Source organism: Mustela nigripes, chromosome 3 (genome assembly GCF_022355385.1).
Source record: "Mustela nigripes isolate SB6536 chromosome 3, MUSNIG.SB6536, whole genome shotgun sequence".
NCBI lineage: Eukaryota > Metazoa > Chordata > Mammalia > Carnivora > Mustelidae > Mustela > Mustela nigripes.
This window is the reverse complement of record NC_081559.1, coordinates 3,284,406-3,307,091: the sequence shown is the minus strand read 5'-3', so window position 1 is coordinate 3,307,091 and position 22,686 is coordinate 3,284,406. Positions and strand designations below refer to the sequence as shown.

The 22,686-nt window shown below is 49.1% G+C and overlaps 1 non-coding gene across 1 annotated transcript; it reads left to right on the top strand.

The window, feature by feature from the left end:
* Positions 1–2,438: 2,438 nt before the first annotated feature.
* Positions 2,439–2,543, top strand: LOC132014818 (small nucleolar RNA U13). Its single transcript, XR_009403455.1, has one exon. It is a non-coding gene; the product is annotated as a small nucleolar RNA U13 (small nucleolar RNA).
* The last annotated feature ends 20,143 nt before the right edge of the window (positions 2,544–22,686 follow it).

Genomic DNA, 22,686 nt, shown 5'->3' with positions numbered 1-22,686 from the left:
TGTTGTGACACACAGTGCTGTGACTGTGTTGTGACTGTTGTAACACACAGTGCTGTGACTGCTGTGACACACAGTGCTGTGACCGTGCTGTGACTGTGCTGCAACAGCCACCGACGTGCGGGCGTTCTCTGCGTTTGCCTTCCCGTTAGCTGCTGGCTTTTCCCTCTCATCTTCCAAGCCCTGGTCCAAGACAGCAGGACGTTTGCAGGCAACGTGTTGTCTCCTTTCTCTAGAGCTGCTGTGTGGGTAGTAGTGAGGTCTAGTGTTCACAAGATTTCGAGGACCTCAGCCTGATTTAATGTTCACTCAGCACCGGTCACTCACCGTGAGCGCCTCTGCGCCCAGGAGCGCCACCCGCCCGCAGCCGCTCCCTCGTCTGGGCCCGGCCCTGCCTCACCCGCCGCACGTCCGAGTGACTGTGTTCGTCACTACAGTCTTCTTGAGGCAAGTCCCCAACCACCCTCCTTTTGTGAACAGGGACCATCCCTCGGAAACACACTTGAGGAGGTTTTTTTCTTTTTTTGATTTTAAAAAAATGAACATATAATGCATTGTTTCGGGGTGCAGGTCTGTGAATCATCAGGCTTGCACACTGACAGCGCTCACCATAGCACACACCCGCCCAGTGTCCACCACCCGGACACCCTGTCCCTCCCACTGCCCTCCCCTCCAGCAACCCTCGGTTTGTTTCTTGAGATTGAGAGTCTCTTACAGTTTGTCTCCCTCTCTGGTTTCATCTTGTTTCATTTTTTTCTCCTTCCCCTGTGATCCTCTGTCTTGCTTCTCAGATTCTTCATATCAGGGAGATCATATGATTATTGTCTTTCTCTGACCAACTTATTTCACTTAGCATAATAGCCTCTGGTTCTATCCATCACTGCAAATAACAAGATTTTGGGTTTTTTGATGGCTGCATAGTATTCCATTGTGTATATATCCACATCTTCTTTATCCATTCATCTGTTGATGGACATCTAGGTTCTTTCCATAGTTTGGCTATTGTGGACATTGCTGCTATAGATATTTGGGCACATGTGTTCCTTCAGATCACTATGTTTGTATCTTTAGGGTAAATACCCAGTAGTACAATTGCTGGGTTGTAGGGGAGCTCTATTTTTAACTTTTTGAGGAATCTCCATGCCGTTTTACAGAGTGGCTGCCCCAGCTTGCATTCCCACAGTGTAAGAGGCTCCCCTTTCTCAAATCTTGAGGAGGCTTTTGACTCAACTAAAACTTGCACCAGCATCAGAGGCTTTCAGGGACAACTGAGAACTCCTGAAGTATCAGTCATGTTGGTAGAGATCACACAAGAAATTTTAAGCAGGTAAAACACCATTTAGAAAAACTACCTACCAATATCCTTCAAACAAACAAACAGGCAGAGAAAAAATAGCAATAACCATAGAATTAATCTATGCCAAATAACACAACTAATGTACTCACAGGAACCATCATAACATGCCGGCTGGATGGGACTCTGTGCTGCTTGGGAGAGGGGGGCTACATCCTATACTGATGGCAGCTTCTGGCTTCTTTTCCTCTCCTGTTTTATTTTGGTGATAAAGAAACAAAGGCTCAAGGAGGGGAAGTGACTTGGCCACACCCGTACTGGTTGCTGCAAACTCCTGCTTTCACATGTGTGAAAGGCTGGAAACACAAAAGACTGCGATGCGTTTCTGCATGTGTTTCCGATTGTTCCCATTACTTTCCTTCCCCCACTCTCATGTTTTCACCCAAATTCCCCAACTTCTTACACAGACTAGTTTGGAAATTAAAAAACATACTTTAAATGCAGATAATGCCTTTTTTAAAAAAGTTGTAGACACCCACAGCATTTTTTATGCTTAGTGACTTGATGCCAGCTCTATATTCTTACGGGTGGATGGGAACCTCTGGATCCAGAAATGTCATCTGTATATTCCTATCCATGCGGACACCAGACTTCCAAACCTCGTTGTTTCCCTCACCTCCCAGGAAGACAGCACTGCTGGTATTTTGGCAGGATAACCATAGCTGTCCTGTCCAGCATGGGAGTTTGCATTATATACTTGTCGGTGGTAAAAGTAAAAATAAATCTGGATAGTTTTCTTCCAGTGAAATTTCCCGTCTCTGGCTAGGAAAGATGAGAAGAAAAGCAAGCAATGCCCTTCTGTGGAAAGAAAGGATTCGATCCTAATAAAAATATGCATCTCATTCTGTGGAAAGGAAGGATTCGATCCTAATAAAAATATGCATCTCGGGGTTGACAAACTATTCTAGAGAATTCCTTTTTTCCCTACTCTGCAAAGAGCCCTCAGCATGGGATCTGGGTCTGCTAGCTAATAGATGTGTCCATGTAAGACTCACTCTGTGCTCTCTCCAATCACCGCCCGAAACGTAACTGTAGCGCGCAATCTGATTTATCTGTGTTCATTCTCATACTTCAGGCAGTGTTTTGAGACCTTTTGTAGTTCATAAGCATTATGCTTGGCTGTCCAGGGCATTGTGTGACATGTGACCCCCTCAAACCTTGCTCAAACCTGGGCACAATCTTCCTTTTAATGTTAAAAATAAAATAAAATAAAATAAAATAAACATTATTTCTAAAAAAAAAAAGAAGAAGAAGAAGAAGAAGCATTATTTCTTATGAGTATACTTGGGAAGTTTTCTATTTAAGCAGATTATGAGCAGAGGCAAAACAAAACAAAAAACTAGACTCAAATGCAGACAACAAATCGGTGATTGGCAGAGGGGACGTGGGTAGGAGCATGGGCAGCGGAGATGAAGGAGGGACAGCACACTAACTTTGAGGAGCACTGAGAGATGTGTAGCATTGTTGGCTCTTATATCATACATCCGAAACTAATGTAACGCTGTATGTTAACCACACTTAAATAAAAAAATTAAATACATCTCATAACTCAAAATAAATAAGCTGCATGTAGGCATACCTTGGAGATATTGTGAGTTGGGTTCCAGATTACCTCAATAAAGCAACTATTGCAATAAAACAAGTCAAAAGAATTTTCTGGTTCCCCAGTGGTCAGTGCATACAGAAGTTATATTTATGCTATACTGTAGTCTCTGAAGAGTGCAATCACATTATGTCATAAAAAACAAGGTATATACTTTAGTTAAAAAATACTTTATTGCAGGGCGCCTGGGTGGCTCAGTCAGTTAAGCATCTGACTCCTGACTTTGGCTCAGGTCATGATCTGAGGGACAGATGTGGGACCCAGCCCTGCCTGGACTCTGCACTCTGCACTCTGTCCCTCTCTCTCTGCCCCACCCCCACCCCTGCTTGTGCTCACGCTCTCTCTCAAATAAATAAATCTTATTGCTAGGAAATGCTAATCATCCCATCCATCCCATCAGGGGGTCTACAGTCTTTTTTCCTGTTGGAAGTTCTTCCTTGAGGTTGGTGGCTGCTGACTATCAAGGTGGTGGTTGCTGAAGGTTGGGGTAACAGTGGAAATTTCTTAAAATGAGACAACAGTGAAGTCTGATATATTGATTGACTCTTCTTTCATGAACAATTTCTCTGTAGCCTGTGATGCTGTTTGACCATGTTTTACCCGCAGTAGAACTTTCTTCCAAATCGGAGATATTCCTCTCAAACCCTACTGCTGCTTTATCAACCAAGTTTATGGAGTATTCTAAATCTTTTGTTGTCATTTCAACCATCTTAAAGCATCTTCACCAGGAGTAGATTCCATCTCAAGAAAGGAGTTTCGGGGGCACCTGGGTGGCTCAGTGGGTTAAGCTGCTGCCTTCGGCTCGGGTCATGATCTCAGGGTCCTGGGATCGAGTCCCGCATCGGGCTCTCTGCTCAGCAGGGAGCCTGCTTCCCTCTCTCTCTCTGCCTGCCTCTCCATCTACTTGTGATTTCTCTCTGTCAAATAAATACATAAAATCTTTAAAAAAAAAAAAAAAGAAAGGAGTTTCATTGCTCACCCATAAGAAGCATCTTCTCCTCTATTCCCATGTGATCACGAGATTGCCAGCAACTCAGCACCATCTTTAGGCTCCACTTCTGATTCTAGTTCTCTTGGTATTTCCATCACATCAGCAGTTACTCCCTCAACTCAATTCTTAAACCCCTCAAAGTCATTCCTGAGGGTTGGAATCAACTTCTTCTAAACTCCTGTTAATATTGATATCTTGACCTCTGCCCGCCAATCGTGAATGTACTTATTGGCATCTAAAATGGTGCCTTTCCAGAAGGTTTTTGGTTTACTTTGCCCACATCCGACACAGGTATCACTGTCTATGGTAGCTATACCCTTAGGAAATGTATTTCTTAAATAGTAAAATGTGAAAATCAGAATTACTCCTTGATCCAAGGGCCCCAGAATGGGTGTTGTGTTGACAGGCCTGAAAACAACAGTAATCGCACAGTACAGCTCTGTCCAAGCTCTCGGTGAGCAGGTACAATGTCAACGAGCAGGATTATTTGGAAAGGAATCTCTTTTTCTGAGCTGTAGGTCTCAATAGTGAGCTTGAACTACTCAGTTGGTTACGTCGTAAACAGATGTGCCCTCACGCAAGCTCTCGTGGTCCATTATAGAACACAGAGTAGACTTGGCATAATTCGCAAGGGCCAGAAGTTTCAGAGTGATCAGGGAGCATCATCTGCCACTTATAGTCAGCAGCTGCATTCACCCACAGCAAAAGAGTCAGCCTGTCCCTTGTCCTCTGAAGGCAGGCACTGACTTCTCCTCTCTAGCGGTGCAAGTCCTAGAAGGCATCTTCCTGCACTGAGGCTGTTGCATTTACACGTAAAATCTCTCACTTAGTGTAACCCCTTCCTCGGTTCCCTTAGCTGGATCTTCTAGAGAACTTGCGGCAGCTTCTCCGCCAGCATGGGCTGCTTCAGCGGGTTCATTGATGTTCCGGAGATGTTCCAGCTTCTTTCCTGCAGCCCCGGGAACCCACTGCTGTGGCTTCCCACTCCTCGCCTCTCTCGGCCTTCGGAGACTTGGAGGGAGTGAGGGTCTTGCTCTGGTTTAGGCTTCGGTCTAAGGGACTGTTGCAGATGGATCGATCCTCTACCCAGGCCGTTAGAGCTTCTTCCGTGTCACTTTCTCATTCATGCATTCACAGGAGTAGCACTTTCCATTTCCTTCCAGAACTTTTCCTCTGCTCTCACTTGGCGAACCGGTGCGAGAGGCCTCACTTTCCGCCTCTGTCAGCTCTTGGCATGACTTCCTTATGAAGACAAATCATTTCAAGCTTTTGATTTAAAGTGAGAACTGTGCAACTCTTTTTTTCAGTTAAAGACTTAGAAGCCATAATAGGTTATTGATTGGCCTAATTTCAATCTCGTTGCTCCTCAGGGAGTGGGGAGGCCTGAGGAGAGGGAGAGAGATGCAGGAACGGCAGGTCAGTGGACTGTCAGGATACGCGCGACTCTGTCAGGATACGCGCGACTCTCAGCAGTTAAGTTCATTATTATATGACACGGTTTGTGGTGCCCCCAAAAGAATGACAATAGTAACATTGAAGATCACTGACCACAGACCACTGTGACATATATTTGTTATATTTAATGGAAAAGCTTGAAATATCTCAAGAGTTACCAAGATGTGACAAGGACACGAAAAGGGAAAAAGTGCTATTGCAAAAAATGGTGCCTGTAGACTTGCTCAGGGCTGGGTTGCCACAAACCTTCGTTTGTAGAAAATGTAATGTCTGAGACGTGAAGTAAAGTGAAAAATATGGCCCATCGGTATATGGTATGATACCGGTTTTAAAAACTGTACGTGTACGCGCATATAGGAAAAAATTGTGTCCGAGTGTTACGGAGGTGTTAACCATGATTTTCTTTCAGTGGTAAGACTTTCTTTACACTTATCTGTATATTTTACCTACCTTACTGAATTCTAAAAACAAAATATTTATGTCAAGGCTTTTCAAATGGCATTCCTTGTCTCTCCGATTGGATTTGTCTTGTCTTTCTACTGGATTTGCAGCTAGGTCTATTCATTTAACAAAAATTTACTGGATCCCTACGATGTGCAAGGAGCTGTAGGAGAGCCATTAGATAGTTTTCCTCTTTCCCAGAGATCGAGCCTGACCACTAACAGGTGTTCCTGTGTTCATAGCCACCTGCGAGGAGCTCTGGATGCAGCGGTGTAGTGTCCCCACCCCAGGAGCTTACGCACTATAAACAGGTAAATGAATAATAATAGAGGCTATGATACATGCTATGAAGTAGATATTTCGGGGTACTGGCGGAGGGGAAGTTCTGCTCTCCTTATAGCCATTCTGGGGTCGCGGTCTCCAGTATCTCTTCTCCGCTGGTTCGGTAATAGGACTCCTTGAGCTCTAGCTAGAAGCATGGCCACTAGGTTGTAAACCACAGTTCTCAGGTTCCCTTCCTACCAGGAGTGCCCTTGTGACTAAATTCAGGCCGCTGAGAAAAGAGCTAACGTATGCACTGTCTAGACCACGTCCCTGAGGACACGGCCGCTTGGTAAGACTTCCTGTACTCTCCGCTCCAGCTGAAACTCAGACATGGATCAACCCAGCTTTGGCCCTGGGGCATGAGAATGTAACCCCAGGGCATGGTGGGGCGACAAGATGGAGAGACAGACTTCCTTGACTGACCTCCTGGGACAGCCCTTGGCTGGCCTCAGTGTTTCCCTTTAGTCTATAGCGCAGGGGGAAAAGAAACTGTCTTTTTAGAGCTGTGCTGTATTTTAGAGTCTTTTGATTAGAACTGCTTATTCCATGCCCTAGGTAGTATGAGCAGCTTTGGAAAAGTGAAAAGAAGCATTGACTGCAGAGAAGCTAGGGCATACAGAGTCTTTGGGGCTGATCAGGGATTTTTAAAAACGTAAGGCAGTGACTTCTCCTCCGTGCCCTCTTGTCTCATAGCAATGGGACGAAAAATTATTTTGATACTGTAAATCTACTCTAAAGCCCTAGGAGAAAACAAAAAAACCCGAAGCCTATGTCAGGGTGATGAAGGGTAAGACAAAGGCAAAACAACGTGAATGAAGTAACAGCAGATAGTACAGGCGGCCGGAAAGTGATCTCGGGGCGCAGGCCAGGGGACCCCCTTCCAGGGTTGTTCTGAGGACGACGGGAGAGAATCGGGAAAGCGGCCCCTAAACAGCGGCGGCGGCGGCGTTGCTCCTCTTCTCGTAGTCACTCAATTATTTGACTTTCAAACCGCAAGACGCTCTGGACCCCGCGACGAGCGCCTGCAGGAACCAGCCAGCGGTCGCCTGGAAACGGTCCTTCGGCTTCTCTGCATCAGCCGTCCCGGGGCCGAAGGTCCGAGGGCGGCGACCCGCGTCGGGGGCACCCGCGGGGACACCCCAGACGATCCTTCCTCCGTCCTCCCGGCGGAGGCGCGGCGAGGGTCGAGGGGAGCAGAGCAGGGTCCCGCGGAACCCCTCCTTCCGCACGGCCCAACGCCCCGCGCAGCCGGCGGCTCCTCCAGCCCCGGTGGGGCCCTGCGGCCGGGCTGTCCCCAAGCTGTCATCCAACCCCGCTCGGCGCCGAGGTCGTCGGAGGCCCTTCGTCGTGGCCGTGGGCTCGACCGCCGCAGCCGCAGGAGCAGCGGTAAAGAATCCGCACGCGACCCCAGAGGTGACGAGGTCGCGTGTCCTACTCCGTCCCCTCCCGAGAGCGGTCGCACGGTCGGGCTCCGTCACACGCAGGCCGGGGACGCGGAGCCGCCGGGCCGCAGCTCAGACGGGCCTGGCCCCCCGCGCCCCGACGGCCGCGTGTCCGCCCCAGACACGGGGGTCCTCAAGCCGCCGCCCTCTCGGTTTTCTTTGTAACCGGGGAGACGGGACCACCTGCTCCCACCGAGGACCCTGCACACTCCCGCGGGCGGCGCGACGGCTTTACAGGCCCTTCAGAGCGCCTCGCCGGACCGACACCCCCACGGGCCAGCACCTCGGGATCCGGGTGACGGGGTGACGGGGTGACGGGGGTGACGGGGGGACGGGGGTGACGGGGGTGACGGGGTGACGGGGGTGACGGGGTGACAGGGTGACAGGCCGCTGGAATACGGGTGAGGCGCTCGTGCTGTGAGGTCCGGAGCCAACGACCAAGAAAGAGCCCGTGAGACGACTGGGCTGCAGAATGCTGGTTTTAGGAACAGGCAGGGACAGGACCTGTGGGCGGAAAGAGCTGCCTCCCTGGGTCTTGAGGGGCGGCGGGTGTAGACTCAGGAGTAGGCTGGAAGGGAAGTGAGGCAAAGGGAGGTTCAGAGGGTTTTCACATGTTAAAGGAGACACCCCCCCCCCCCCCAGTAAAGACGACCCCTAAGCTCTCAGAGGCCTCGCCATGGCTAAGTTAGGGTGGTTTCCCCTCCAGCGAGGTGTTGGCCTGTAGAAGCTGGGAGACTCTGGGAAGAAGGACACATGCGTGCCGGGAGTGGGGCTGGGGAGGCTGCGGGTGCTGGCGTCGGCTTGGCCAGCCTCCTGCACCCTCTTCGAGTGTCACCCTAGTGTCCAGTACGACCCCTGCCGACAGCAGGCGCGCGGTCAGTGTTTACTGAGTCAGACACAGAGTCCCCAGCCGCAGCCAGTACCGCAGTCCGGTGGCCCACGATCATTTGCAGGGCTGTCTTTGTGCCAGTGTCTGTCTCCAGACCCCTAAGCTTCGTGAAATTCCCCGCAGATGACAGCCATCACACGTGTCTGAAAACACGTCCCCTGCCTACGTAAACAAGTCCTTCCGAGGTTGGGCTTTATGGTGACTGCAGCAACCTTTCCTAAGGAATGAGAAAACCACCCTTCCCCTTTGCCGGGGTTTGAGCGCATTGAAATGTTCTGAAGGGCTGCATGTGTCTGTGCCCACGCTCTCACACGCGCACACGGTGCGAGCTAACACTGTCCCCGTCCTTGTCCTGCTGTGTCGGGGACCTGGGAACCTGCAGCCCCCCTGCAGGGGTGCAGAATCACAATAGTAACGATAAAGGAGCTTTCACAACAGAATCTTTAAACACATGCATGGCTATCAGCAACCGTAGTAAAAGTTCCATTAGACAACCGGACTGGAGATGCGCACACTCTTTACTGTAATTACATTATTTGTTGTGCACATTGTGGCACCGTTGGGGACAGGTCAGTAAGACACATGCTCTCACCAGATCATCACACCTGGGACTCTCAGAAGTGTGATGGCAACTGGCAAAGAAAATACAGTTTCTTCCCCTGCATGGTGATATAAAGGAAACAGTCCCTGAATCCTACTCATTTCCTTTTTTGTTTTTTTTTTGGTCAAAATGTTCTCGGCATAATCTTGCAGAGTCTATAAAAGCATGTATGGAGCTCCCACTCTCAGTCCAGCAACACGAGGCAGAAAGGTAAAACTCAAGCATTAGTTCTTAGAGCTCTAACGCGGTGAGTATGGTTTCCAGACCGCTGTTCCGAGTAGGGACCAATGTCAAGATCAACGCAGAGTCTGGTACCGTATCCTACTTGCAAGCTAACATGTTCACCCACTATAACTTCATTTATTTTAGTAGAAGAAATAGGAAAATAAGAAATCAGAGCCAAAAGACAGTTTATTATTTGCAGCAACAGAAGGTGAACCAACCAGGCTGTCCTGGGTTTGCCGTTAGGACAAAAGTAGAAGTACCTTAACTGGGAATGGCCAGAGTAGAGTCCTAAATTTCCTAACTAGAACTATATGACTTTGTACTTTGCATCCTAATCACTACCCAGGCGGCAGCTGAGAGAGAATGATCTCCTGCTGGGGAGGTTGTGTTCAGTGATCACATTGTCATCCCAAGGCGTGGGGACCAGGAAGAGATGAAGGGGGAGTCGGAGGCATTATTGAAGCAGTTGCGGAGACTTTCCAGTGCTCAGCCAGGAGGGCAGGGGCCTGAAAGATCCCTCAGACACCTTGACTACCAGCTCACTGTGGCTTGTGATCGAAGGCGCACCATTGTCAGACCGCCGACACTGCAGACGGCCAGAAACTGAACGTAGGTGGGCTCAAGGGTCACAGCAGTGTGGCCGGAATGGGCTGACCAGCCTAGAGCAGAAACACCATCACCTGCAAAAGAAACCACAGAAGCGAGGTCCTGTGAGTAGGTCTGAGCGAATGAAAGGTCTAACATAGTCGGGAGTGGGGGGGGTGGACGCCCCAGGTGATGTGTCCTCCCTGATGACAAGGCCAATGAGTCAGCTTCTGGCAGGAGTTCAAGCCTGGCAGGCAGCTGTGGCCTCTGCATCCGAAACACAGAAGCCTTTGATTTATGCCCCTCTCTGATGCTAGATGCGTTTCCACGTCTAGGGTGGTGATAGATGCAGGCAGGGATGGCAGAAATCTGGGCCGTACAGGCCTGGCAACTTGAATCCCCGTCAGTGTGAGCAGAGAACAGACTCAGCCCGGGCTTCACCCAGGCCGTTCCAGCAGCCCCGGTCTGTTCCCACAGTTTGCAGCCCCCAAGGCAGGTGTCTTTACTCTGTAGTTTTTAGTCTCTAACTGGCAGATCAACTAGCTAAACCACTGGCAATGGCCCAAGAATAAGTAAAAATGTAAGAGTTCTTCACGGGTAGTATTGTCCAGACCTGTAAGAACGGCCTTGAGCTCAGCCCAATGCGTAGGGCAACTTCGTTTATTTGGGGTCCGCATCGCTGGCACCGGAACAGAACAACCGTGGCAGTCCTGTGAGCAACACCGGGCTACACCCCGGGGACCATCAGGCCCAGGCAGGTGGGGGAAGTGCTGTGATTTAAGGGCCCTGTAAAGCCGCAGGTGCTTGCTGGACGCGGGCGGGAGCACACTAGCCGCAGGTGCTCGCTGGATGCGGGCGGGAGCACACTAGCGCCCGCGTTCTTCTGTGGCTCCCAGCCGTGGCGCTGCATCCGTGCTGCGGCCTGAAGGCACAGCTTCCGCCGGCGCTGGAAGATCCGGACGGGTCTCATTCGCATGCCAAGGCCCCCAGTATGCCCCTAGTGTGTCTCCAAGGGCACCTCAACTCCCTGGCGTCACAAAAAATGTTTGTGGGTCACATTAGCGTTCTCTATGTGCATTCTTTTCGGTCGGGGGGATCCTCTCTGGTTCGCATGGAACAGAGATGCACAAGCAGCGGTTCTTAGTGACATCGAGATGTGGCAGCAGCAGCAGCAACAGCGCACTGAACCTGCAGGCTCGCGCCTGGCCCTGCTCTGAGCCCTGCCCCGGCTCCGCGGTGAGTCTGCGCCTCTCCGTGCACACCTCCAGGTGGGATGGTGACCTGGGCCCCCGCGTCCAGTGGAGCCACGGAAGCTGTAATTCACTCCAAGATTCCCCAGCTTCCCGAAATGGGTGTTCTTGGCCTTTAATCCTCCGTGGGGATAAGGAAATATCAGCCCCCACCTCTCACGGTTTCGCCTTAATGTGACTGAGGTCAGAGAGGCTAGAGAGAGATCCTTTCCTCGTTCTCAGCCATCAACATTATAAACCTGACCCAGAGCAGGGAGAGCCTGGGTCTTTGTCAACACTTCGTAAATGGTTTCCACAAGAGTCTCTCTGTCTCGGGAAAACCTCCCGACGAAGGCCGGTGCTCCCTCACGGTAGCCAGGATTCACCGCAAAGAAAGTCCTGAGACCTTTCTTCTGTCCTCTCCACACGGAACCTAGAGCTGGCCTTAGAGGCTTCCGAGGGTTTGACTCCAGAAAGCACAGCTGTCACTGTCTTCCCGGATAACCATCACAGAACCCAGCCCTCAGCTCCCCGGCCACCCGTCGTAGCTCTAATGACCGACTTGTCTGGGTTTTGCCTTTGGCGGTAGCAAATTTCCTTCCTTTCGTGCACGATGTGGCCGTACATGTATGTACCATGTCTGAACGGGGTGGTACCTTCCACCCGCCCAGGGTAAATCTTGATACCAGCTGTTACTGTGGGACAGATGTGAGGTTAGCCCTCCGCTGGGGAAGGAGCTCCCCGTCTGCGGGAAGGTAGCCAAGGAGCCAGGCTCTGGGCGGGCAGCTCTCTGATATTCAGCCTGCGCCCCCGTTTCCCATTCCTTGTCTTACCAGGCAACAGAGCAAAACAGGCAGACAAACATCTGTTTCCTGGTTGGCCATGTTACTTAGTCCGTTCACTACTGATTCCCACGGACTTCCCTCAAATCCTGTTACCTGGCTGTGAGGCACTCCTCTGTCCTCTTCCGGAAAGCCTTGTTTTTGCCAGCACCCACCGTCACGGCCAAAACCGTCAAGAACTGGGAAGGGTCTGACTTCTGCCCTCCTTGCCAGCCGGCAAGTGAGCACGGCACCGTTCGACGGCGGCTGGGGAAAGACCCTGAGAGTCCCAGGTCGGAGGTGAAGGCCGTTATCACGCACAGCAAACGCAACGGCCAGAGCAGGGGCATTTTTGCCTCAGTTCCTCAAGTCCCAGTTCCGGCAGGGTGATGAGAACAGGCCAGGTGACATCAGCCCAAGCAGCAGGCCGTGTTACGGGGGATGAGTCCTGAGCTTAGGAAACCGGAGGCTTTCCCTCACAGTCCGTGAGTATCCCTGTTATCTCTCACTTTCAAGGTGTTTGCTGTACAAATACCCTTTAAGGCAACAAAGGGCAAGTTAGTGCTTCATTCACAAGGTGCGCTGGTGGAGAAGTACCCAGCTGGTGGAGAAGCACCAGGGGAACGGCACACAAGCACCCGTCTGCAGCTAAGTCATTCTGTGGATGATCTAGGTGGAGATGTTGGGAGCTTATGAGATCATAAATATTCAACCCGCCACAGGATGTGAAAACAAAAACCTCCACAAGAGCTGGAAGAACCTAGGACTTTCAGGAGTAGAAGGGACCGTAGAAGTCAGGGCATGTCAAAAACAAACCAACCAACCCGGGTTAGATTCAAAAGCTGCTGAAGACGGTTAAAGCAGTACTGATGAGTTCATGGAGTTCTTTTTACTTTTGACTCTACATGTTTAAAATTTTTTACATTAATTTTTAAATATTTTAATTAAATAATTTGAAAATAGCAGAATTTTCCATTGAAAAGTGCTTAGGATAAAAACCTTTATTAGCTGAGGTTTCTATAGAACATTTCTCCCCAGAAAACTCCTCCTATAGTAGAAGGGGGTAAAATATGTAAGCATTTAATCAGTGGGTACAATTGAAATGGAAATATTAGTTTTTGAAATACCTGATATATTTTAAATATGGGATTAGACACCTGGGATGAAAGAAAGCTGAACAACTGGGGCGCCTGGGTGGCTCAGTGGGTTAGACCTCTGCCTTCAGCTCAGGTCATGATCTCAGGGTCCTGGGATCGAGCCCCGCATCGGGCTTTCTGCTCAGCGGGGAGCCTCCTTCCCCCTCTCACTCTGCCTGCCTCTCTGCCTACTCGTGATCTCTGTCTGTCAAATAAATAAATAAAATCTTTGAAAAAAAAGAAAGCTGAACGATTAAATTTCACCGGATGACTAAGGGCTGTAGCCAGCATACCAGAAGGATCTGATTACATAACTCATGCATCTCTAAAGCTCAGCGTTCACCGAGTAGTAAGGAGAATGAGGGCCTTGCAAATGTCTATACACCAACACATGAAACCAGAACAAAATTGACCTCAAGGGAACTGTAGTCATTCCTCCCTTCCCGGAGCATCAACCAAGTGTCAGGCAGGCACTGGGCTCGATGAGTGCAGAACTGGCCTGAAGATTTTTTTAAGGAGGGGGTAAACTCATGATCCTCGGTATTTTTTCTTAAGTTGTATTATCCTTACTGCTAGTTCTTATATTACTTAGAACTTGAGTGTGTTTTGGGAAAGGAAATAGAGAATGAAATCTCAAAGTGGCAGTGCAGGTGGTGCCACGGCTGGTCCAGATCAAACGAAGAGAGACCGCGTCAAGCTTGAAAACGGAGAGAAAGGATCCGGGAACTCTGTGTGGACAGCAAGCAGACAGAGAGTCTAGGGAAAATTAGTCTAAACTATGATTCTAAGATGATCATCTCCATATTAGCCATTTGAAACCCTGGAAACAACATTTGTTACTGTCTTGTTCCTCTGGCCTCTGCTCTGTAGCTGCCCCAAAGCCCGAGGGTGTGCCGTGGACTCCCAATGGGTCTCCATGGCCCAGAGAAGGCAGAGAAGGGTCAGTAGCTCTGGTTTGGGAGTCAACGGGAAGACTAAGATATGGCAGGAAGGTTAGTACCTGAGAGAGTTTATTATCGAAATCTGTGAATTTGGATATTGTGGCTGGGGCGAGGCCCAGCGCTGCTGCACACCATTGAACCAGTTAGCTCTGCGTGTGCTGCAAGGGCACCTGGCCAAGGGCACGGTGAGGAGGGGCTGGGCAGAGCGGGGACTGCACGGGGCCTGACATCCTGCCACGTCCTGCTCACTGAACCATGAACCTGGAGTGAGGCCACATCTGCCTGAAAGACGGAGCAGCCACTCCTACAGTTGGTGCCAGACGGGCTGTTTTTTTCTTATCTTCATGAAGCCCTGTCTGTGCTGGCTTCAGCCCTGGAGTTAGAACGTCCTCCAATCCTGGAATGCTAAAAACTCAAGGGCACCCATTGAGATTCTATGAAAGTAGTTTAAAGATAAATAAAAGATGGCATTACTTTATACAGTGGGTAGTAAACATATGGAACTCATTATCCTCAAGATGTTGCAAAGTCCACAAATATAAATAGGATAAAGAAAGATTTAGATAAATTCATGCTTGTTAGATTCATATGAGCTGTTAGAGCATTGTTAGAAACACACAGGGAACGTCTCCAAATGCTTTCAGAGAAAATACTGAGTTGTCCTATAGCGCCAGTGCCATGACTGAGTAAGCAAGTCTCTGACCGTCCAGGTTTCTCCGGGAAATCTACCCTCGTAACACCGAAGTTTTCCAAATATCTGAGAGTTAAGCTACCATATCTTGTGTAATTCTTTATATTAACACATTGTATAAAAATCTCTCTCCAAGGTCGTGTGAACATTGACGGCATGTCAGACAGAGTCTGCCAAACTTAACCTTGCGAGTTTGAGTACTGGGGGTTTTCACAGAGAACACACAGTCTCGTCCCGGCTGTAAGAAACGCGCATCTTAGGGGCCAGGGTGTCCGACGAAATGGATGGGCTCTGCTTTACTCTAAACTGGTCCCACGGAGCTGTTCTGGTTATTCGTTGTCATTTCTTCGAATATTTGTACTTGCTTTATTTTTTTTAAGATTTTATTTATTTATTCATTTATTTGGGTGGGGAGCATGAGCAGGGAGAGGGGCCGAGGGAGAAGGACAAGCAGGCCCCCGCTGAGCAGGGAGCGCGATGCGGGACTCGATCCCGGGACCCTGGGATCATGACCTGAGCCGAGGGCAGGTGCTTGACTGACGGAGCCGCCCAGGCCGACCTTGTGCTTACCTTCTTCCTTGTGCTTCAGGCTTCTGTTCTCGCTATTATGAGTGGGCTTCCAGGAGAAACCCTTTCCTTCCTAATATGCTGCCCCCACCTCTTTGACTTCAGAGGAAAGTGCCCCACTCTGTCCTGTGTCATGTCATGTCAGCTGTGAGACAGACCTGCCCTTATCTCTCCGACGGCCCCAGAGACCAGGCTGCACAATCAACAAGCCTCATGGAAGGTTGGGGAATAGCAGAGGAGAAGGATATTACAGACCTGCTGCTAGATTTGGCTTCCAGCTTGCTGACCCCTGAACTCAGGGAGGCGCAGACCCATTTTGTTCCCACCCCTGCCCAGCTCACTCTACCCGCAGAGGCAGGTCAGAGATACCCACAACTCCAAACACAAACCCACAGCCAAGCTCCAGAGACGCAAAGGAGATGTTCCTCCTTTCGGTTCAAGCCAACTGCTCCAATCTTCACTTGTTGGCCCCAGTATCTTACTACTTTTCCTAAGAGGACAGACCAGCAGAATCGTGAACCTGTCCCATGGTTCCCAGTAAGGTAATGCATCAAAACACATTAGTCCAACATCAATACATTCTAAATGATTCAACCTTATATTGCCCACAGCTGTTGGTACTCCAGGCCTGGCTAAGTCCAGACCTGGCCGAGCTCCTTCGTGCGGTCTGCCTGCTCGCGTGAGGTCTGCGCGCTTATCCCTCATGTAGTCTCCGGAGTTTGCTTCTGAACAAGAATGCACAGAGACCTCTAAGTGAATAAGTGACGCTTCTCAGGCACAATATAGTCGAAAGTCAGACGATTGTGCAGATGACACAACAAGCATTTGGTGTTGAGTTAATGGAGTGTTTAGCAACTCAGCGTCACCAATTTAAAACAAGGCATTTGCTGAAGTCTGAACACCTAAATGACTCATTCTGATTATTTTCCCCAAATTAAAGAACTTTCCACCCTGAAAGTGAATTCCAGCTGCCATCCCTTGAGAAAAAAGAAGTTGCTTATAGCTTTGAAGTCACTGTGCTTTTCTTCTTCCTTCTGCTCATCCAGTTTTCAAAAATGTTTAAAGCTGAATTTTAGTCCAAGCTCCCCCTCAGTTAAGTATGATATTTAAATGATTCTATAATGTACTTATTTTATTTTATTTTTTATATTTCAACCTCTCTGACATCAGGACATGTCTTACAACCACGGCCTCTTACAATCAATCACACTCAGCCCAGCAGCATTTGTGACACAACGGCCGCATCCGTGAGAAGTGAGTCCACTGAGGCCGACCTGGCTGAAGGTAGAGAAACTCGGTGGTTCCGGCCGGGGCTGGACTGGACAACGGCGCAGCTCCGGACCTGTCATTTGGGGATACCTGAGGTGGGAGTATAAACCCCATGTCGGGAAAGCTTTTCCGTGAACAGCAGCTCCAGAGTGAAAACTTTATACCCCGTTTGTGCCGCTGGTTTGGAAACAAGTGTTAGAGACAGTAGTGCAGCCGCTTAAGAAATCCCACCTCACTTGTGTGCTTAGTGGCACAGTGTCTGCCGCTCTGTAGAGACGATCAGTGACTCTGAATCCAAAGTGGTCCAGAAGAACCAGCTTCTAAATGCGCAGAAGTTTTAAGGGTGCATGGGGGGCTCAGAGGGTTAAGCTGCTGCCTTCAGCTCAGATCACGATCTCAGGGTCCTGGGATCGAGCCCCACATCGGACTCTCTGCTCAGCGAGGAGCCTGCTTCCCGCTCCCCATACCTCTCCCCCTCCCCCTGCTCATACTATCTTTCAAATAAATAAAATCCTTAAGTAAATAAATATGCAGAAGTTTTAGCAACTACTTTAACCAATTTGTATTTCCCAGGACTTTTTAAAGTAGGTCGTGGCATGTGACTAATTCTGGCCAGAGGAATACTGATAGAAAGTGTCTGGTGTGATTTCTGGATCAAAGCATTTAAAAACCAGGTCTCGACTTTGAAATGACTTTTCTGTCAGCACAAGAAACCCTGAAGCCTCTGGGAGAGGTGACAGAGACTTTATCAGCGAATGCATGACCTCACTGTAGCATGAAATAAACTTTCACTGCGTAAGCCAGTGAGGTTTGGGTTGTTTGTTTTGTTTTGTTTTGTTTTTAACTATAATATAAGCCTAGCAAATCCTTACTATAATTCTCCAATCCACCCGACAACCAATGATATCTTATATTTGATGAAATACCATATAGGCATACTCAGTGGTAAGTTAGCTGTAAAATGCTTAGCAACCGGCTCTCCTGGGGGTGGGAGGAGTCCCTGATTTGTATCATTTGCCTACTCTTGTGGTATAAATACTCCCACCATGGCCAATTTCAAGTTACCAGTGTGATATCAGTCAGCTGGCTAAATTCCTGAAAATTTAACAATTGGTTCTTATGAACTACTATAAGTGGACTCTAGCATACCCCTAGCCATATGCCACAAACGGCTCCCCAATTAGCATTTTTCTCATAGAATTATCTCTTGGTTTTTGAAATCCAACTTCACAGTGTGATATTATATATGTATGTATGTATATATATATATATATATATATATAACATATATGTTCTATATTATATATAATTTGTGTTACATAATTATAGATTACAAACATAATATATACATAATTTTTTGGATGACGTCTTATGGAGAAATGCATATCTACATACTCAAAACTCAACAGAACGTTTTTAAAAAGCAGTATGTGGGAAAAGAAATATAATTAGAAAGTCAGAATCACATGCACACACTAAAAAGTGTATATTGTCAATAAAGGTGATTTTTTCTGTCACTGTACTCAGAGGCATGACAGCATATAAAGCAGCTGTTGAAAATGGTGTCGATTCTTTGATGACCAGCAAGCGTTGTCTAGTCCTTTTATATCATAACGTGTACTATACGCATTTTACTATGTTTTTATTGCCTTTTAAGACATTTGTCAGTGGTTTAGGGCTGATATGTAACACATTGTAATTTTTCCTATTTAAGATAATGAGAAACAGGCTTCCAGTCAGCTTTGTTTATAGAGGATGTCTGATTTTGGTAATGAATTACCGACATTAAGTAGGAGATGTTGATTATATGAACACTAAGACCATTAGCTCTCATGAGCTTGCACCTATGAATTTAAGATATCCATTTATCTGCTCAGGGAATGTTTTGCATAATTTGGGGTTTGTAATTGTGCTCTGGATGGACAGTATTGCTGGAGAGCTGAGCTGTGAATGGTTGACGCAGACAATTCTTACAATTCTGGTACAGTTAAAAATACATGGCGTAACGTCAGTTACTATCTATTCTGAGCTGAGAAACGGGGCGGAATCCAGTTATTTCTGATTCATCGATGCAAGATAAATAAATGGTTAACAGTCTGAGCTGATTCATGTCCTCAAGTGCTTTTCCATTGGACCAAGACTTTCACCCTCTGACCTTCTCAGTCCCGGTGGGTTAGTGTGGGACCGTTCTCAGGACTCTTCCCGATACTGCCACTTCTCCCCACTCCTTTTATCCTGAGTAAGGTCGGCTGGTGAAGGAAGCAAAAGGCGACTTACGTCAGCGCTCCGTTAGCCTGTACTTTTCTACCTACCATAGGGTCTGACATATTGTGGGTAGAGTTTATCTTTTTGTGTCTTGAAGTTCTGGAGTTCCCTGGGAACGTTCACATTCCCTGGGAACGTTAAATTCTTTACCATCTGATTCCTTAAAGGAGATTAAGAAAATTATTTGAGGTCAAAATCCTGAGAGAAAAGGTCAAAGTTCCCTAAGAAGGACGTCCTAAGAAAAGCATGTTCTAAGAACGGAGACAAAAGGGGAAGAGGAACGAAAACAAACTTCATCTACTCGACAGTATAATTCCCAGGCAGTCCCTGACATTTATCTTAATAGATCTTAATGTTATCACTGCCCTATGCGAACCCCAGTCCAGCCCACACAGATCTCACACTCCTGCACAAAGTAACTTTTGGGGCCGTAAGAAGAGTCTGAGTATGGTTTGTGGAGACCATCACGAGGCTTCACTCCTTTTATCCCACTACTTTTGTGATTCCGTGGATGGGATAGAATGAACTCTTGTCCCCCTGATGCCCAAGAAAATATGTGACAGCCTAGACTTCCCTGACAGCCCACTTCGGCAGCCTTGCTTCTCCGAGGGGCCTGTGGACAAACGTCCTCAGCATCTTCTAGAAGCAGATACCCTTGGGCCTCATCCCAGGTCTGCCGAATTAGTGTCTGCCCTTCAGTAGGCTCCCAGGTGACTAAAATGTCCGTGACCATTTGGGAAACCTTATCAACGGTGCCTGGAAGCTGAGGAGGCTCCGAGACTTCGCACCATCTCTCAGACAAGCACCTCGTCTGTATCTGAACCGGGTGGTCAGCCAACATCCGAGAGTTTCTGTCACCGAAGAGAAGATCAGCGTTCTCCCAGCACTGTGCCGAGTTGCTAGGTCACTCTTAGGAGCAGAGGCTATTCAGGAATGACTGGTAAGAGCTCTCTCCTGTTTGGGGGCGCCCGGCTGGCTCTGCAGATGAGTGTCCAACCCAGGCTTTCGGCTCAGGTCATGATCTTTGGGGCCGAGCCCTGTGTCTGCTCTGAGCTCCGTGTGGGGTCCGCTTGGGGTTCTCTCTCCTTCCAACTTTCCCACAATGTTGTACACTCTTGCTCTCTCTCTCAAATAAATAAATTAAATAAATAAATAAAATCTTAAAAAAAAAAAAAGAGTTCTGGCCTGTTTTTATTGGCACTTCTTGATCTATAGCATAGCCTTCTCTGTACTTAATTTGTCTGGGGGCTACTGTGGGAGACTTGGGCCTCAAGGGCTCTCTGCCTCTAGGCCACACATCCAGCCTGTCTCCTCACAGTGCTAATCACAGGGACAGTCTTAGTCCATTATTTGATGCCTTGGTGTTTGCATAGCTAAAGCACCTTAACATGTGAAATGAGTCCATGCCATTTAAAGTACTGTATAGTTCTGGAATTACAGAATCTTAGAGTTTTGCATGACTCTTCAACATACCTTAAGTACACCTTATTTGCTGCTGGATTTCCCCCTAAACTCCCAAGAGCTGGCTGTCTTCCCTCCATTTGGATACCTCTAATGACATGATACCTCCTTCTAAGCCAGTATCTTCTGCTTTTGAACAATTTGAAGTAGTACAAGTTCTTTCTCAAACTGGATTAAAATTTGTCACCCACCAGTCTTTATAATTATTTAGTCATTGCAATGATTAATTCTATACATTTCCCTTAGCTGGTTGATATACTCTTCTTGTTACTAAGAAATTTTAGAACCAAGCACAGAAATATTATGGTAGAGTTCCAAAGGCCATCAAAAAGCACACGATGAAATCAAGACTAGAAAGTATTTCTTTTTAATTTACTGTTCCATTCATCGCACTGCCTGCCAAGAACGTCTGCTGCTCTGTGACCAACAGTAGGATAATTCCAAGCAAAAACATCGGTCCCTGGGAAAGATCATGGATCAGGGTGTGGTAAAACCCAGAAACTGTGTTCCTCCCTTCATGGGTCAAACATCTGGCAAACATCCTGGGGTAGGATCTGCGGCCAAAATCCACTGTGGGGAACTGATCCATTGCCATAAAGGAGATGTGACTCGCCGGCAGCTGGCAGCTCTCCCTTGTGGAACGGGTGTTCCTGGCGCTCCATGAAAGTCCGCTCGCTCCTCGCTCTTTTCTCTCGGCCCCCGCGCTCCGCCCGAGCTCCACACCCGCCGCACACACCCTCCCACTCCCACATCAATAAAGCCCCTCCCCGACGTGCATCCTGCACACACAGGCCCCACAGCTCCCTCTGCAAACACACCCCCAACGCTCAGACACACATCCCGGCAGCCCAGGGCCTTGTGTCTCAGGCCTTTCCCTGCACCTGAGCCCCGGATCGCCCCCCATACCCACTTCCTCTTGTGCTCCTCTCTCCTCTGTTTTCCTGGCTTTCCTGATTTTCCCGCAGTGCGCCCAGCTCCCCGTGCCGGGCCCCCGGGGCCTGGGAAGGCCGCTGTGATCCTGCTCTGCGAGTGTGTCATCCGGACCCGTCACAAGCACGACGGCGGCCTGCGTGGGCCTGTTCTGCCCCGGCCAGGCCACGACGGAGCAGGGAAAGAAGCTGGCAGCGCGTCCTGTTTCTGGAAACTACAAAACTCTAGCTTTCCCTCTTCACATCCCCGGAGGAGCCAGCGCGGGCTCTGCCTAATTCCCCCTTCCTCCCTGCCTCTAACTCCCGGCAGGTTTTCCCGTCCTTGCCGAGGAGGCTCTTCCAGCACCCGCGGGGCTGCATCCTTCACCTCCTGTCGCCAGGGCAAGTCGCCCGGGGCCAGGGGACCCGGCAGGCCCACGGACCACAGACAGGACAATAAAAAAAAAGAATAAGATTGCTTGCGTTTCACCAGAACCTTCGAAAATTTAAATCTATGTTAATCACTTGAGACAGAGCATTGAAAACTGCTGAATCAGGGGAATGCGAACAGAGGAGCTGACCGCGTCTCCAGGCTGCGCAGTCCGCCACAGCGTCCCTGGGGCTAAAAGTGTTCTTCCTGGCAAACGATTTGTCCTGCTGCTGAGTCTCAATTCACCCTTGAGGAGGTGAATTTTCCTCTAGTTTGGCTAAGTAAAGGTTACGGACAATGGGGGACCTCTGTTCCTTCCATTCTAAGAACACTTGATCTTTCCACAGGAGCTGCTGTTTTCATGCACTAAGCACGAAGCAAAGCCCGCCGTGCCGCGTTGAGCACTGAACAAGGGACTGAGGCGGGGACGTTTTTGTCCCCTGGGAATGCACCATCTCAGAAGAGACTGTATCAACGGGACAAGAAAGTATGTGAATACATAGCCAGGAACAGCTCTGATCGCTTTTTTTTCCATGTTCAAAACAAAACAAAACAAGAAAACCAGTGAGTCCCCAAAGCATAAAGTCCTGACAGGCAGATTGGGCCTTCGAGAACCCGCCATGCGCGTCCTGAGTTCCTTTCCATGTGTCTCCTGCACTGGCCGCCACGGCAGCGCTGCGCGTCGAGGCCGAACTCCCGCCGCCGCACGCCCCGCCGGCAGGCCCAGCCCTGAGTCTGCACCTGCTGCCCGTGCGCGCGTGGGCGCGGCGGGCAGGGTCGGCGTGGCCAGGGTTAGGGCACAACTAGAGCTCGCAGAGCTCCCTGATGGAGAAAAGGTGTATGGACCCCTCTTGCCGCGAGTCCTGGCGTTTCCCTCGTTTCCCTCGCAGTGAGCCGCCACCCCTCGGGCGTCGTCGCTCACAGGCAGTCTCCCCGGCTGCCGCCCTGCCCCGCAGTGTCCGCGCCGTCCGCGTCCCCGGGACGTGCTTATTCAGACCCGCGTGCCCAGGCTTCGTGTTTGTCCTCACCAGAGCCCGAGAGGTCGCTAACACCGCCCGAAT